The sequence below is a fragment of the Lepidochelys kempii genome, chromosome 2, assembly GCF_965140265.1.
Source record: "Lepidochelys kempii isolate rLepKem1 chromosome 2, rLepKem1.hap2, whole genome shotgun sequence".
Classification (NCBI taxonomy): domain Eukaryota; kingdom Metazoa; phylum Chordata; order Testudines; family Cheloniidae; genus Lepidochelys; species Lepidochelys kempii.
The window spans coordinates 55,569,039-55,587,881 of record NC_133257.1 but is presented as its reverse complement, the minus strand read 5'-3'; positions in this window follow the sequence as shown (position 1 = coordinate 55,587,881).

Genomic DNA, 18,843 nt, shown 5'->3' with positions numbered 1-18,843 from the left:
TCCTTTTAAAAAAATGTGAGGCACCTGTCACGAACAGGTAATCTGAGTGCAAGAACACTTCGGGGCTTTGTGTGAGGCCTCTGTTTGGTCAAGCCTCCAAAATACCCTTTGTTTAAATTTAATCAACAGGATTGGGGAATATTGTTATGGCCAGAGAGGGGGAGACTGTTCTATTTTCGGGCCTTTTAGCAACTTGAAGGATTTGGGTTTTTTTGCTGTTTTAGAATTGATTGTTTTTATTGATGTAAGGCATCCAAGTGCTTGGCACTCACTACCAATCTAAGGGCCTTCTTCACGCCAGTTTTACACTGCTGTAACTTCATGGACTAAAAGAGTAGAGAATCAGGCCCTATATTTCAAGATATCTTTAAATGCCAGCAGCTTACCTGTTAGTTTGTTTTGTTGTATTAATTGAATGGGTGAAAGAGGCCTTTGTACCTTTCCTTTTAAATTTTGTTTTTAGGCAGTTTAAAAACTAGTATCACTTTGGAGGTGAACGCAATTAGTCAGCTTACTCCCCACAGGAAGGCCCATTTCTTCTTCTGTCACAGGATTTTCTGTGGTTGACCTCTCTCCCCTCTGTGTAATTTATCTATTCAGAAAGGAAGGTTTATCTTGTGTTTAAAGCATAGAAGTGGGAGTCTAGAGAGATTTGGGTTCTGCTGCAGATTTCCTGTCTAACCTTGGCAGTTGTTTATACCAAAATTCTCAAGTGTCTACTAACTTAGGGTGTTTCAATTTTTGGGTGCCCAATTGAGTATCTAACACGAAACACATGAAATTAGTGGACACACTTGAAAATGTTTTCCTTAATTTCTCTGATTCAGTTTTCTCATCTGTAAAATGGGGATAATACCAACCTCACAGGGCTGAATCCACTAAAGTTTGTAAAGTGCTTTTATAACAGTGGATGAAAGGTGCAATGGATATTCAAAGTATTATTAGTGCAGCTAGTGAATTTTCTGAAAGGTGCTGGGCTTAAGTCTTCTAAAACATCTTATTTGAGCTTTAAAAATTCAGCCAGGAAATGGACTATAGGCTATTCACCAAGCTCAAAGACTTGTGCTGCTATAGCGTTTAATCAGAAAGGGATACAATCTCAGTTCAATTCAGGTTTTCCAGAGAAAGTACATAAGTTGCTTATACATTGTAAATAACACAGTACAAATACACCAACATTATTCAACTGACTAAAAACAAGAGGTTATAATTCTTGTGAACTTCCAGAGGAGCAATATGGTTGCTTCCATTGTAAAAATAATAGATGCTCACTTGCCTTTGTTCACATAGATATCATCCATCCTCTTTTCCCCCTACTTTCCTCCCACCTCAAGTTGCCCTCCTCCAAAACCACTACACTAGCCTAGGGAACTAGTATCCAGGTGAGTGCATAATGCCTTTTCATTTTGCACATATACATTATGGCTTTTTAAAAACTAACTTCCCCTTGGCAGTTTTCTGGTTTAAATTTCTGGTTAAATATATGGTTTAAACAATTTGTAGAGGGAGAATATGCCAAACCCCCTTTTCTGTGGCAAATAAGCTAATCTTTTTCTCAGGCTTTCTGCAAGTCTTAAAAGATAACATTCACTCTCTTCCAAGGTATTTCTAAACATAAACAAAACACACACTGTCTCCGCTGACATGGACAAAGAACTCATAAAAATATTTATAATTCCCAGCTAGCTAACAGAGCAACATGAGAAACGTAAAAAAGGGTGAATGTAACTGCTGGTCAGCAGGTGAAGGAAAGAATAATGCTGTTATATTACAAACATGAAAGAAAGACCTATTCATATGCTAGTTAATGTAGCATCCCCCAGGGTAAAGAGGGAGATCTGGGAAAAGGAAAAAGCAGCTTATGTCTCCCACCTTAGAAATGTTCTTCCCACCCTCCCCCTCCACCACCACAAGAATCCTATTTCTATATATTAAACAAAGAAACAAAACAAAATCCAGAAGGGAGATCTATGCCTTCAGTTGGCCTTAGTAAGACTCTGGAAAGGCTTTGTTTTCTCAGAACTCTTACCTGATTTGATCAACATGATGATAGGGCTAGGTATCCGCTTCTGAGAATATATTCATTTTTTTCTAACTCTTGCAGACTGGAGGATCAGAGAAACAAGGCTTTTGCTCCAGATCCCTTTTTCAGCATTGTCAGTTGCAGCAAGTAAAAAGTCATCTGATTCATGAGAGAACTTAAATGCCATAAAACAGAACCCAGAAGGGCCAGGTGAGAATACACATATAATATATGCATATCAGAAAATACCAAGGAAATTAATCTTTGCAAGGATCAAATGATAGTAAATTTGATGAAGCATGAAAAAATCAGTAAACATTTTAATTGATCAAATATAATTTTTTTAAAAAGCAATAAAAAAACAGTTTTGCCCCAAATTCTGCAAACAAAATTATGTAAATTTAACCCAGGTTTAGAAGAAATTTTAGCAGCAGCTATTATCCATGCCCCTTATAGTAACAGGAAATCTTGTTGCTCAGTGATAACCTGTCATCAGTAGACCAAAATTAAATACTATTGCTAATGCTTTTTGATCTCTCACTAGTCACTGACCATGAGACTTTGTTGCCCTTCCTGAAGATCCTGGCAAGGATGACTGAGTGGCACAGGAGTGGTTCTTTTCTTTTAGGGAAGACCTAGAGGTTAATACTGGGTGATTGCTCTTGTACCCCAAAGGAACTCTCATGCAGGGTGCTGCAAGATTGTCTTACTATTCCTCGTGTTCAATGCGTGTGTTAATGTCCGAGAGAGCTATATCAATATGCCTGTGACCCGCATCTCCTTTACATCAGATCTATACAGTACAATCTCAAATTTCTGATATTTAGATGAGATTGGGACTTGGATAAGGGCTACTTGGGTGTAGCTCAGTCCAGACAAAACAGAGGTAATGCTGTCCAGTTGGGAGAAACATCTGGAGGAGATAGGCAAGCTGATATTTATCTCTTGATATTGAGGTTTTTTCCTACTTTTGCTAGTAGGAGGTACTACTAGCATATTTAGGTCTTTTTTCAATCCCCAGCTGCTTTAGATGGTCAGTTAGCAGCAGCAGCTACCCTTTCTAAATATAGCAAGGAGTATATGACCTTTCTGTGGGATGCAGACATTGCCACAGATATCCCTGCCTTTGTTACTTCAAGACTGGATCACCATTGTGCACTTTAATTGAGGTGACACTTTAATGTATGTCTGCACTTTGAACTGGAGGTGCAATTTCCAGCTCAAGGACACATACCTGCACTAGCTCTGCTTAAGCTAGTGTGCTAAAAATAGAGTATAGACTAGCGGACGGGAGGGGCTAGATGCGCTGGATATGTACCTACCATCTTGGTGCTCAGTCAAAGTTAGTGTATGTATCTCTCCTCAAGAGAATTTACACCTCCAGCTTGAAGTGTAGACATATTCTTTAGGTGAAATCCAGTCCCCACTGAAATAAATGGGAGTTTTTCCATTGACTTCAGTGGGGCAAGGTTTTCACCCTCATACTCCAGCTAGTGCCAAAAGTGAATGCTCACTTATTTAAAGGAATTTATACCAGGGAGTTTAGCTTTGTAGTCGATATTAGTTTACAAATAATTTCTAGGTGCAATTCAATGTGTTGGTTTTGACCTATCAGTTCCTTTATAGTTTGGGTCCTGGCAGCTTTAGAAATGGCCTCTTTCCTCACAATCCTCCTCAGCAACTGAAAATTAGTTGAGTAACTGAAACTTAGGGCATGGCTACACTTGCAGATGTAGAGTGCTTTGAGTTAAACCCACCTTCGGTGGGCGCAGTAGGGAAAGCGCTGCAGTCTGTCCACACTGACAGCTGCAAGCGCACTGGCATGGCCACATTTGCGGCACTTGCAGCGGCATTGGGAGCTGTGCATTATGGGCAGCTATCCCATAGAGAACCTCTTCTCATTCTGATGCTGTGGCTTGTGGGAAGGGGGTGGGGGGTACAGGGCATTCTGGGTCCTGTCCCAATGCCCCACGATGCAGTGGTTCACATCCCAGCAATCCCTGTGCTTCCATCTACAATTGGTGCCATCTTTCAATGTTTTTTGTACTGTGCTCTGTCTTCCCTTTCGGTCTGCAGGAATAGAGCCCGAACTGCTGAGGAGTATGCTGATGAGTCTCACCAGCACATCACATTTGGCAGTCAAGTTATTCCTTATGATCCAAAGTGACAGTGAGGGCTCAGACGATGATATCGACTCGAGTAACGCATATGACACGAGTTTGCTTGTGGCATTCACGGACATGCTCACCACCATGGAACGCTGCTTTTTGGCTCAAGAAACAAGCACTGAGTGGTGGGATCACATCATCATGCAAGTCTGGGATGACGAGCAGTGGCTGCAGAACTTTCGGATGAGAAAAGCCACTTTCATGGGACTGTGTGAGGAGCTCACCCCCACCCTGCGGCGCAAGGACATGAGATTGAGAGCTGCCCTGAAGGTGGAGAAGCAGGTGGCTGTTTGCACTCTGGAAGCTGGCAACTCCAGACAGCTACCGATCATTTGCTAACCAGTTTGGAGTGGGAAAGTTGAGCGTTGGAATCTTGTTGTTGCAAGTTTGCAAGGCCATTAATCGCAACCTGCTCAGAAGAGCCATGACTCTGGGTAACGTGCATGACATTGTGGATGGCTTTGCACAAATGGGTTTCCCTAACTGTGGAGGGGCAATAGATGGCACACAGATTCCAGTTCTGGCACCAGCCCACCTAGCCTCTGAGTATGTTAATCAGAAGGGGTATTTCTCTATGGTTGTCCAGGCACTTGTGGATCACTATGGGTGTTTCATTGGCATTAACGCGACTGGCCTGGAAAGGTGCATGACACACGTATCTTTTGGAACACTGGTCTGTTCAGGAAGCTGCAAGCCAGGACTTTTTTCTCAGACCAGAAGATCACCATAGGGGAAGTTGAAATGCCCATTGTGATCCTTGGAGACCCCGCTTACCCTATTATGCCATGGTTCATGAAACCTTACACAGGGAGCCTTGACAGCAGGAAGGATCGGTTCAACAACAGGCTGAGCCGGTGCAGAATGACTGTGGAGTGTGCTTTCTGCCGTTTAAAGGGCCGCTGGCATTGTCTGTATGGGAAGCTGGACCTGGCTGATGACAACATCCCCACAGTTATATCCACGTGCTATACCCTCCATAACATTTGTGAAGGGAAGGGTGAACGATTCACTCAGGCATGGAACTTGGCGGTTCAACACCTGAATTTGGAGGCTGAATTTGAACAGCCAGAGAGCAAGGGTATTAGAGGGGCCCAGCGTGGGGCTGCAAGGTTTAGGGATGCCTTGAGGGAGCAATTTGAGGCTGAAAGCCACCAGTAATGTCTGGTGCCCTGCACAGGAGTGAAGTACAGTGGTTCCAATGTTAGTAGGAATCTGTGTTTGCTACACTGACTTGCAGTGCCTGTTTCTTTCCTGGGCTAAGGTATCTTTTACTTTATGCAATAATAAAGAATGTTTTCAAAGCCAAAAAATCTATTTATTGAAAAGAGACACAACTGCTTGGGAAACCGAAAGGGCAAGGGGATAGGATGGCGAACGGTACAATCACAGGTTTGCGTATGTCCTGTCATCATACTCAGCCTTCCTGTCTGGAGTGCTGTGCAATGAGTGTTGCACTTCAGGATGGCTATACTGCGTGGTGACGTGGGTTGAGTGCAGTGGGTAAAGGTCGTAGTTTTCAGGGCTGGGTGGTGAAGCTACAGGTGTTGGAGGCAGCTGGTGGCAGTAGGAATCCAGATGTTGGGGAAAGTGGGTTGGAGGTGACATGGGGGCACAAGGGAAAGAGTTTTGGGACAAGGGCTGCAGGGGGCGGGGGGGCATGGTAGTCCTCCGCCTGCATGGCTACGAGCGCCTGGATTGAGTCCGCTTGGCGCTCCATTATGCTTATCAGCCGATCCGTGCTTTGCTGCCAGAGCACTGGGCTTTCGTGCCAGCGCTCCTCATTCTGCTGGCGGATCCTCCTTGCACTGTCCTACCACTCCTGCACTTTTTGATTTTCATTACTTGAATGCTGCATTACTTCATGCAACGTGTCTTCCTTGCTTCTACATGGCCTCTTTCTAATTGTTTGGAGTCTTTCGGCTGGTGATAACATAGATGGCTGAGATCTCAAGGTTGCATCTGTAAAGGCAAAATGCAACATTTAATAGAGCCAGCATTGTTCACACCAGACAGCAATGATTCCCTTGTAATTAAGGGCAAGCACAGTCTACACAATAGCATAATTTGCCCATCCCAAAGTGAGCGCACATAACCCACGGGAACCCCAAAATGGTGAGTAAGCACAGGGTCAAGCATGATGGATTGTTTCACGGCTGTACTGTCTTCTGGGTTTCTGTGCCTTGGAGAGCCAACGGTGGCAGGGGGCCCTTATACTGGACACTGTCCCCACATTTTCCACAGAAGTTCATCCTGGAAGATATCTCGCTGCTGAGGGTGACCTGGGAAGCAAGGGAGAGTCTTCTACTGCAATGCGGATTCCGCCCTGGCCCATATGCAGCTTGCCTGCGTACAGCAATGGTCCCCCCACCCCTCTTGGCACAGGGGTGCGGACAAATTAGTCTTACTGCGACAAGGACCACAGTGGCTCTCCCAAGAAACCTGCGCAAACAAATTGCCCCAGTTTGAAGAGATCCCTGAGGCCGATTACTGCGATATAAGAGAGCACATCAACGCCCTATTCTGCATCTAGGCATGGATGCAGCCCCAACCTTCCTTGCCCCAAGAGCCTGCACCAAATAACTTCCTTCTCAAAATAAAAGCTGCTTACTGGGAACCTTCTCTGGTGTTTGTCCTTCCCCAAGCACCGGCCTCTGTGACTAGCTCCTTTCCTCCTGGCTTGAGAACAGCTCCTGGCTGCATGCATCTAGGGATTCCGGGGTGTCTTCCTCCACCTCAGCACCCTGGCTCCCACTTTGCTCCTCCTCCTCCCGCCTTGTTGAACTGGGATCTGAAGTGTCCATGGTGGTACTCGGAGTGGAGGTGAGGTCGCCCCCAAGTATCGCATCCAGCTCTTTGTAGAAACAGCAGGTTGCAGGGGCAGAACCGGAGCAGCTGTTTGCCTCGTGGGCTTTGCGGTAGGCATTCTAACCCTGCACTGCAGTGCGTCCCGGTCATGGCCCCTTTCCATCATGTCCCTTGATATCTGCCCAAAGGTATCGTAATTCCTGCGGCTGGAGCACAGCTGCACAGGATTGGACGGCTTCCTCCCCCCAAACACTGAGGTCAAGCACCTCACCATTGCTCCATACTGGGGATCGCCTGGCGCATGGAGGCACGGTCACCTGGAAAGATTTGCTGAGAGCACTCCACGCAAACAGGAGCACTCCATGCAAACAGGAAAGGCGATTTTCAAAATTCCCAGAGAATTTAAAGGGCGGGTCTGACAGTTGGTCATATGAGGGCAGGGCAGTAGAGTTCAAAGTGATGACCAGAGTGGCTAGAACAGGCATTGTGGGACACTTCTGGATGCCGATCAGAGAGCATTAACAGACTAGGGTATCCACACTGCTGCAGCGCTCCAGCAGGGGCACACAAAATGTTATTCCACTTGCTGAGGTGGAGTACCAGGAGCGCTGTAGCTGTGGAGTCAGAGCGCTCTATGTGCCTTGCCAGTGTGGACAGGTAGTGAGCTAGTGCACTCAGGGCTCCTTTAATGCACTCTACCTCACAAGTGTAGCCAAGCCCTTAGAGGCGTCAGATATAAGCAACTGGTCGCTGAGGACAGGACTTTTTGAGTGAAAGGCAACTGTTCTTATGGGGCTGGAGTTTGTTGACATTTAGGAAATGCTGAAAGGCCTAGCTATTTACACTCCCTTTTGCCTTAGGGAAGGGGTTAGGAGTTCTTTTGGAGTGGTAGTTTTTACTCCTTTAATTAACTTTATTCCTTAATGAATGTGTTTGTGTATATTTACATAGACTGAGAGAGACTAATCAGATGTGTTTTGTAAATCCCTTAGTCAGGGTGCCCTAGAGAGGTTAGATTGCCCAGCAGTTGCTAGAAACATTCTTGGTTCCTATTTACAAGAGTGCCCAAGTCCCACTGATTATTCATTCATTCCTTTATTCTGAATTTAAGAAAATCAGTAGGGACCCCTCTTTCAGTGAAGAAATGGGTTAAGTTCATAGCTGACTTGAAATGTTGTGAAAATCTATGGTATTCTCTTATGCCATTATTACAGTACTAGTAGAAATAATCCCTTGCAGCTGTGGTAACTCATGATAACACACAATAAATACCCATCAAGATATCTCTTGACAGCAATGAAATTAACTCGTGTCACCCCTCTGTCTAACAGAATGTGGTCCCAGTTTCTTCTTCGTATGCTGTTTCAGATACCAATAGGTTGATATATGAGGAAATGCATCAATTAGAAACTACAGCATATATTGTTTAGAGAGTGAATTTTCACTGTCCGCATTGTAAATTTGGTAACAGGTGTTTCAACGAAGGTTGCAACATTATAGGTGAGCAATCAAAAAGGAAAGAATTCATACTTAATGCCTCTATTTCAATCCCTTCTACTTCAGCAGGGTCTGTTCAACTTCCCTGCATACTAGTATTCATTACTCACAATTAAATTGTTGTTGAAGTTGCAATCAACACCACAATCCCCTGGCTCAGAATCATTTCTTGACTCAGAGCCTAAAGCCATTGCAAACTCTGCTGCTATAGGGAGCTGTTTTGAAATTACATGATGGTGAAGAAACTACCTGTTACTTACACCTACATCCTATCTCCTACCCTAATACTTAGGTAAAAGTATGTCCAGTTATACAGCTTTGAGAACGTGGTGTTCTTCTTTGTGATTAGTTGGAAAAAAGGGGTGATCTTTGGGATGAAAAAAAGTGGTTTAAGAAACAGAAAATGTCTATGCAGAACTAAAAGGGAAATCAATCCAGAAGAAATAAATGCTGAGCCATATTTTAAATTGTCTTGTGTTAGACTTTTTTTTAAATGAAAGTTTCAAAAACTCAATCAAGTGAGACCAGAGATAAAATCCCATTATTTACCCACATGCATAGTCTCACTCTCTGGTTTGGAAAACCTGAATGTTTGAATGCATTCTTCTAATCAAACCCATCTCGCCACACCACCATGGTATCCAAACACTTTGTAGTCCCAGCACAGTGTATTCGCCCCAGTGGTGCTTTCAGTGTTGCTTCCCTTGCGACTAGACCACTTTTGACTTTTTTTCATTTTAAGAAAAGCTCAATCAGAGTCCTGGCATACCCTCAATTTCATTCTTTTAATAAAATGGAAAAGTTAAAAGCATCCCAGTCACAAGGGGAAGTGTTACTGAAAGCTAGAGTTTGGCCATCAGCATTACAGAAATAAAAGGCAGCTTTAAAAATAGAGGCTACTGGCTTTGCTTCTGCTCTTAGTGTTGCTTCCCCTGTGGTTGGGCTGCTTTTAGCTTTAATTTTTTATTAAAAAGCCAAATAGGATGCCTGAAACACCTCTGATTGAGAGAGTTTATTTCAGGAAACAAAAGCCAATAACCATATAAAATAAACAAAATATTTAATGTGCCGAATGTGTACCTCCAACATCTGTGAACTAGAAAAATATTAATTCATCCTGCAAATAAAGCATATATTTGTTGTAAGGCCAGTGGATATTCCATAGAGTGGATGTACACCTGACTCTAGACTTAGGCTTGTATAGCCTAGTGTTTCATATAGTGTGATGTTATAAATTGTAGCCATATGAACTACTGGACTAATTATTAAATATTAATTATTGAAGATGTCAGAAAAGTGGGGGCTCTGTCACAAAATGAATGAAATGATATCTTTCTAAAGATGGATGATCAACATTAGGACTCTAACATCTACGTTTTCAAAGTGGCAAGCAGGATTTTAATGGTGTGTCTACTGAGAAGCTAATACCCTGTGCAACATTTTGAAAGCATGAGAATAAAGGTTTAAAAGCCTGAGGTCATTAGGGTAAAGGTGTGTCAGCTTAAGTGTATGGTTCTGTAAGAGTTTTGATTGCATAGCCTTGGGATTGCTTTCTGGATCTTGGCTTCAGAACCTTTTGGCACCTCTACCCTCCTAGACACTGAACCTCTTAACTGATACATTGATTTTAAAGCTGTTTTAGAGACCCCAGCTGGGATCCAGCTGAAAAGGGTTAGAAGAATGCCTAGACCTATAAAAGCAAACATGAGAAAGTATCCTTGCTGCACTGAAGTGGCTCCCTCCCACTTTTAGTTTCTGGCTAAGCTCAGTCTGTTTGAAAGTCTCCATCTTTGGCCCCCTTCCATAAACCACCTGCTACAATCTCCTACAGCTGTTCTACTCTTGCTGTGGGGGAAAGACGGGTGTGTGACAGAGGAGTAGATCTGTAGTGTACATGCACAGCATGTATGTATTTTAAACTCCTCATACTTAGCTTCCCAATGAAATAACACCATCATTTACCCTGTGTATTGCATCCCCTCCCGTTTTGTCATGTGGACTAATATTTGTTTCCTTCCCCCACCTTTTTAAGTGTGTTGCCTTGATTGTAAGCACATTGATGGGATGGAAATCTGTCGTCTTCTATGTTTTGAAAGGGCCTAGCCCATTTGAGGGCTTATGTAAGTAATTAAAAACAATTTTAAAATATTTTGTAAAAATATACCTGCAAAAGGATACTATGTATCTTGAGGAGCATGTTGTCTGTAACCCATGAGGTTAGACTGGACAAGAGAGATGGGAGCAGAAGAGACCAGTTGCCAATGGCTCTGGTATGTGTGTATATATGGAGTCGTGGTTTCTGGATAGGGAGTGGAAGAATGGTGCCCTTTTTAACAAAAAATGAAAGGGCTGAACCACTGTGCCTTGCAATGTAAGGGCTGAGTTAAGAGAGCTCTGGAGACTTTCATTAAACATTGCAACTGAAGAAGTGAGTTTTTTACCCATGAAAGCTTATGCCCAAATAAATCTGTTAGTCTTTAAGGTGCCACTGGTCTCCTTGTTTTTGTGGATACAGACTAACACGGTTACCCCCTGATACTTTCTTTCAACATTGACTCACTTTTATAAACAGACAAGGTACATGAGGTAATATCTTTTTATCGGATCAACTTCTGTTGGTGGTAGAGAAGAGGTTTTGAGCTTCACAGGCCTCTTCAGATCTGGACAAAGTAACCAGAAGTCACAGCTAAATACACAGTAGGACAGATTGTTAAGCATAAAGGTTTAACACATATTGCAGGAAACTACATAAATGAAGTGGGTAATTAACACCTCTGAATTTATAGGACAAAGGAAGGTTAGTAGGTTACAAATTGTCATAATGAGCCATAAAACCAGTGTCTCTGAGACCATGATTTTTAATACCTAGCGGAGTTATGAATTTAAGTTCTCATGCTCATCTTTTGAAGGTGCGGTGCAGATTTCATTTGTGGATGAAGACCGACAGGTCAGACACGAAGTGATCGCTTTGTGAAAAGTGTTCACCCATAGATGACAGGGTGTTTTTATTTACTATTGTTTATCTGTGTGAGTTCATTCGAGAGCTTAGTCACTGTTTGGTTTCATCCACATAGTTGTTGCTGGGGCATTTAGTGCACTAGATGAGGTATACCACATGGTGTGACAGACATGCAAAGGACTCATGGATCTTGAAAGATGTGTTGTGTTGATTGCAGCAGTGGAGAGAAGTCTGCAGGTTTTGCATCTGTCCTAGTCTGTGGGGAGTTTGCTTCTGATGATCATGGCAAGATTGGGGGATTATATGAAAGCCAGAAGAGGAGCTTCAGGAAAGGTTTCTTTCAGGATTTAGTCCCCATCAAGTATGAGTTGTAACTGTTTGATACCCTGTATGGTTTCCAGTATGGGCTGGTAGGAGACAACTAGGAGTGTGTGATTGGTAGATTTTTTTCTGTACTGAAGCAGGTTCTTTTGGGGTATTTGGGTGGCCTATTCAGTGATGCAATCTACTTGTCTGATGAAGGCAGTTTTAAGTGTGTTAAGGTGTGTATCCCAGACTTCCACCTCAGAGTATATTCTGTGATATCTGAATGTCTGGCTGTAGATAACAGATTTCTTGGTACATCTGGGATGGTTACGGGATCTGTGGAGGTAAGTGTGGTGATTCATAGGTTTCTTGTATATAGTTGTCTGTAGGGTCCTGTTGCTGGTGCTGATCGTGGTGTCCAGGAAGTTGATGCTGGTGCGTGAGTGTTCCACAGAACTTGATGGGTGGGATGGTGGTTGTTTAAAGTATTGATGGAAATCTATCAGGGAGTTTGTCATTTGTCCAGAGGGTGAAAATATCATCAATTAATCTCGGGTAAATCATTGGTTTCATAGTACAGTTTTCCAGAAATTCTTGCTCAGGCGGACCATGAAGAGGTTAGCATGCTGGGGAGCCATCTAGTATCCATGGCTGTTCCAATGGTTTGGATAAAGCGGGCAAATACCTATCACTCATTGATGAACACTTTTCACAGAGCTATCATGCCAGGAAGTATTATGATCCCCATTTTACAGTCGTCATCCTCAGAGGAAATCTGCACAACCCATTCAAAAGATGAGAATGGGAATTTAAATTCATAACTCTGCTAGACACTAAAAATCATAGTCTCAATAGAGACACTGGTTTTATGACTCATTACAACAGTTCGTAATCTATTAACTCTCCTTTGTCCTATGGCTGCAGAGGTGTTAACTTTTATTGGACCAATAAACAATTATTACCTCACCCACTGTTGTCTCACTTCATTTTAAGTGGTTTCTTGCAACATGCTTTAACCCCTTATTCTTAACATGCTGTCCTACCTGGTATTTAGCTGTAACACTCTGGTTACCTTTTCCAGAAGAAACTCAAAAGCTTGTCTCTTCCACCAACAGAAGTTGGTCTAATAAAAGATATTACCTTATGCTCCTTGTTTCTCTTATATGCTAGGACCAAGACACCTACAACACCACTGCAAACAACTTTTTATAAAAAGTACATTTTGCTTAATTAGCTCTGGACAGTTAATTAAATAAAACTATGTGAAAACAGAAGCTGTCAGTTTGTATGGTAAGGCCCCAATAGTTATTGGGCACATATAGTGAGTTATCTGAAACCCATACGGAATAAATAGAAAGCAATTGCTTTTACTTCATGCCCAAGGCAGAAAAGATGGAAGATCTAGCTTCTGAGCATACTGAAAAACAGACTTTATTTTTTTAAACTATAGCTTATAATTATATAATTTTTCCTAGTACCCAGTTATTGGTGAAATAAGATTTTTCAATAATGTTAAAATCTAAATAGCATTATCTCTATCTTAATGACAGGTTTCAGAGTAACAGCCGTGTTAGTCTGTATTTGCAAAAAGAAAAGGAGTACTTGTGGCACCTTAGAGACTAACCAATTTATTTGAGCATGAGCTTTCGTGAGCTACAGCTCACTTCATCGGATGCATACCATGGAAACTGCAGCAGACATTATATACACACAGAGATCATGAAACAATACCTCCTCCCACCCCACTCTCCTGCTGGTAATAGCTTATCTAAAGTGATCATCAAGTTGGGCCATTTCCAGCACAAATCCAGGTTTTCTCGCCCTCCACCCCCCCCACACACAAACTCACTCTCCTGCTGGTAATAGCCCATCCAAAGTGACAACTCTCTACACAATGTGCATGATAATCAAGGTGGGCCATTTCCTGCACAAATCCAGGTTCTCTCACCCCCCTCCAAAAAACACACACACAAACTCACTATCCTGCTAGTAATAGCTCATCCAAAGTGACCACTCTCCCTACAATGTGCATGATAATCAAGGTGGGCCATTTCCAGCACAAATCCAGGCTTTCTCACCCCCCCTTCCCCTTTGGACTGAAGGTAAAAAAATCCATTACAATCTATATACCACACAGACTATGCTGACAGCTTGTGCCACACGCTCTCAAAGAAACTGTGGAATCACCTGATCAACATCCTCTACAGCAAACAGGGAAAGATTAAGAATGAGCTCTCAAAAATGGATACTCTCATAAAAAACCAACCTTCCACACAAACTTCCTCGTGGCTGGATTTTACTAAAACTAGACAAGCCATTTACAATGCACACTTTGCTTCTCTACAAAAGAAAAAGGACACTAAACTTTCTAAACTACTACATGCTACAAGGGGCCACAGCAATGGTTCCCTCAACCCACCTAGCAATATTGTTACCCTATCCAACTATACTCTCAGCCCAGCAGAAGCAGCTGTCCTATCTCGGGGCCTCTCCTTCTGCCCCTCCACCCCCACGAACATGATACAGTTCTGTGGTGACCTAGAATCCTATTTTCGACGTCTCCGACTCAAGGAATATTTCCAAAATACCTCTGAACAACATACTAATCCACAGAGGCCTCCCTACCAACACTACAAAAAGAAGGATTCTAGGTGGACTCCTCCTGAAGGCCGAAACAGCAGACTGGACTTCTACATAGAGTGCTTCCGCCAACGTGCACGGGCTGAAATTGTGGAAAAGCAGCATCACTTGCCCCATAACCTCAGCCATGCGGAACGCAATGCCATCCACAGCCTCAGAAACAACTCTGACATCATAATCAAAAAGGCTGACAAAGGAGGTGCTGTTGTCATCATGAATAGGTCAGAATATGAACAAGAGGCTGCTCGGCAGCTCTCCAACACCACTTTCTACAAGCCATTACCCTATGATCCCACTGAGAGTTACCAAAAGCAACTACATCATTTGCTCAAGAAACTTCCTGAAAAAGCACAAGATCAAATCCGCACAGACACACCCCTGGAACCCCGACCTGGGATATTCTATCTACTACCCAAGATCCATAAACCTGGAAATCCTGGGCTCCCCATCATCTCAGGCATTGGCACCCTGACAGCAGGATTGTCTGGCTGTGTAGACTCCCTCCTCAGGCCCTACGCTACCAGCACTCCCAGCTACCTTCGAGACACCACTGACTTCCTGAGGAAACTTCAATCCATCGGTGATCTTCCTGATAACACCATCCTGGCCACTATGGATGTAGAAGCCCTCTACACCAACATTCCACACAAAGATGGACTACAAGCCGTCAAGAACACTATCCCCGATAATGTCACGGCTAACCTGGTGGCTGAACTTTGTGACTTTGTCCTTACCCATAACTCTTTTACATTTGGGGACAATGTATACCTTCAGATCAGCGGCACTGCTATGGGTACCCGCATGGCCCCACAGTATGCCAACATTTTTATGGCTGATTTAGAACAACGCTTCCTCAGCTCTTGTCCCCTAAAGCCCCTACTCTACTTGCGCTATATTGATGACATCTTCATCATCTGGACCCATGGAAAAGAAGCCCTTGAGGAATTCCACCATGATTTCAACAACTTCCATCCCACCATCAACCTCAGCCTGGTCCAGTCCACACAAGAGATCCACTTCCTGGACACTACAGTGCTAATAAACAATGGTCACATAAACACCACCCTATACCGGAAACCTACTGACCGCTATTCCTACCTACATGGCTCCAGCTTTCACCCTGACCACACCACACGATCCATCGTCTACAGCCAAGCTCTGCGATACAACCACATTTGCTCCAACCCCTCAGACAGAGACAAACGCCTACAAGATCTCTGTCAAGCGTTCTTACAACTACAGTACCCACCTGCGGAAGTGAAGAAACAGATTGATAGAGCCAGAAGAGTTCCCAGAAGTCACCTACTGCAGGACAGGCCTAACAAAGAAAATAACAGAACGCCACTAGCCGTCACCTTCAGCCCCCAACTAAAACCCCTCCAACGCATTATTAAGGATCTACAACCTATCCTGAAGGATGACCCAACACTCTCACAAATCTTGGGATACAGGCCAGTCCTTGCCTACAGACAGTCCCGCAACCTGAAGCAAATACTCACCAACAATCACATACCACACAACAGAACCACTAACCCAGGAACTTATCCTTGCAACAAAGCCCGTTGCCAGCTGTGCCCATATATCTATTCAGGGGACACCATCACAGGGCCTAATAACATCAGCCACACTATCAGAGGCTCGTTCACCTGCACATCCACCAATGTGATATATGCCATCATGTGCCAGCAATGCCCCTCTGCCATTTACATTGGTGAAACTGGACAGTCTCTACGTAAAAGAATAAATGGACACAAATCAGATGTCAAGAATTATAACATTCATAAACCAGTCGGAGAACACTTCAATCTCTCTGGTCACGCAATCACAGACATGAAGGTCGCTATCTTAAAACAAAAAAACTTCAAATCCAGACTCCAGCGAGAAACTGCTGAATTGGAATTCATTTGCAAATTGGATACTATTAATTTAGGCTTAAATAGAGACTGGGAGTGGCTAAGTCATTATGCAAGGTAGCCTGTTTCCCCTTGTTTTTTCCTACCCCACCCCCCAGACGTTCTGGTTAAACTTGGATTTAAACTTGGAGAGTGGTCAGTTTGGATGAGCTATTGCCAGCAGGAGAGTGAGTTTGTGTGTGTGTGTGCGCCCCCGGGAAAAAGGCGGGGGTGGGGGGGTGAGAGAGCCTGGATTTGTGCTAGAAATGGCTCACCTTGATTATCATGCACATTGTAGGGAGAGTGGTCACTTTGGATAAGCTATTACCAGCAGGAGAGTGAGTTTGTGTGTGTGGTTTTTGGAGGGAGGTGAGGGGGTGAGAGAACCTGGATTTGTGCAGGAAATGGCCCACCTTGATTATCATACACATTGTGAAGAGAGTTGTCAACTTTGGATGGGCTATTACCAGCAGGAGAGTGAGTTTGTGTGTGGGGGGGCGGAGGGTGAGAAAACCTGGATTTGTGCTGGAAATGGCCCAACTTGATTATCACTTTAGATAAGCTATTACCAGCAGGACAGTGGGGTGGGAAGAGGTATTGTTTCATGATCTCTGTGTGTATATAATGTCTGCTGCAGTTTCCACGGTATGCATCCGATGAAGTGAGCTGTAGCTCACGAAAGCTCATGCTCAAATAAATTGGTTAGTCTCTAAGGTGCCACAAGTACTCCTTTTCTTTTTTCTCTATCTTAAGTTATTTAAAAGACTAACTGATCTGATCCAAACTGTAATCTTTGGCAAATAATTTTGCCTGTTGAAAGGTTCCCTTACTTGCATTCCTTACTTTTCTTTGGCTTGTGCCCTGCATAGAGACCAAAGGATAATTTTGAAGGCATTTTATTATATTCCTTATAAAATATCCAAAGGAAGGTTTCATTCTAAAAGTGCAATAAAGTTTTACTTTGGATATGTAAGGGAGACAGTAAATATTCTTCATCGAAGCTCCAATCTAGTCTAGTTTAATTTGATACAAAGTTTCAAAATATGGTGCAAGTTTATGATGTAGGTTTTTCAAGTCATTTTTTTGCTCAGGTATGATGGCATCTACCCATTTTCAGGATTTGTTAAAATGAGATTTCCCTTTATAGAATTTAAAATTACAAGCTGTGAAGTTTTAAAGTTTACTTGTCATAACTTGTATGAGATGTTAAGCTTCTATTGGGGCTTGTCTTTTTTCCCCTTCTTGCTTGAAACATAGGGCTATCCTTGCAGTAAAATGTTTCTGACAGTATGTCACCCTATAAACTTTCTCTGTGTCAGCTATGCAATCCAATCTTTTAGTCTGCATGGTTAAGGTATGTATGTGCATGTATTTAATTTGAAAATATATTTCTTCACTGAAGGAACAAAGCCAGAACTGACTGAGCTAATTGTGGGTTGATGATGCAGATTAGGTGATATGTTTTTCTCTGATTACTAAATATGTTTGATGAAAATCAAATTCATTAGTAAAGAATAAACACACATGCTGTAATTACCTTTAACATATGTCTATGTTAGCTGTAAACATCCACAACTGGTGGTTATAAACTTTCTGATGAAAGTGTCTCCTGCCAAAACACTGCTGTTCCATTGTAGATTAAAGCAAATGAGTTGTGGTTTATTATAGCTGGCTCGTACATATATAAACTGATGGAAGATTTCCATTGAATAGATGGTGTTTCAGGATTTTGCTAGTGGTGCACATGCATGTTTAGCAAAGTGGAGTGGAATTTCAGTTTTAACAGAGGATCATGGAATATGATCTGTAAAGGTGTATAAGAAAGGAGTCCTGACTTCATCCAGAGTACATAGAAAGGTGAGTCTGCAATTAAGAGGCAAAAGCAACTACCTATTCGTTTCACACATTATGCAATAGAGTGAGCAGTTGTCTAGCAAATCATAGCATTTCTTTATGCTTTGCTGCTTTGCTTTTTTTAACGGTAGAAAATATAATTTAAAAACCTTCTTCAGAATAATATTAAGGATTCAAATGGCAAAATTAAAGGTTGCCCAGGAAATCTTACATTGTCCCCTTGTGTATTCATTACAATACAATATTTTTATAGGTTCTTTTTTTGGAGGGTGGGGGGGTATCCCTGCCTTATTTAGTGTACATGCTTAGCAGTGACTGAGGCAGGGCTGTCTAGTGAATTGGTATGCTATCCAGAGCATCCCAAGCTATTCACTACACAGGTTGCATGATGTGCTGTGACTCAGACTCATGTCCATTGCTTCATTCACTGCATAAGTTGTATGGTGTGAAGTGAATAAAGTGGGGATCTGTGGGAAATTGAAGATTAGTCTTGTATTCAAGGCACTGGACTGGTACCCAGGACATCTGGAGTCTATTCATCCCTTTGCCACAGATTTCCACTTCCTGCATAATTTTAGGAAAGTCCAATATTCATCCTATGCCTCAGTTCTGCATCTATAAAATGGGGATCATAATACTTCCTGGCTAAACAGGGATAGTGTGATAATTTATAAATGTATGAGGCAATCATATACTGTA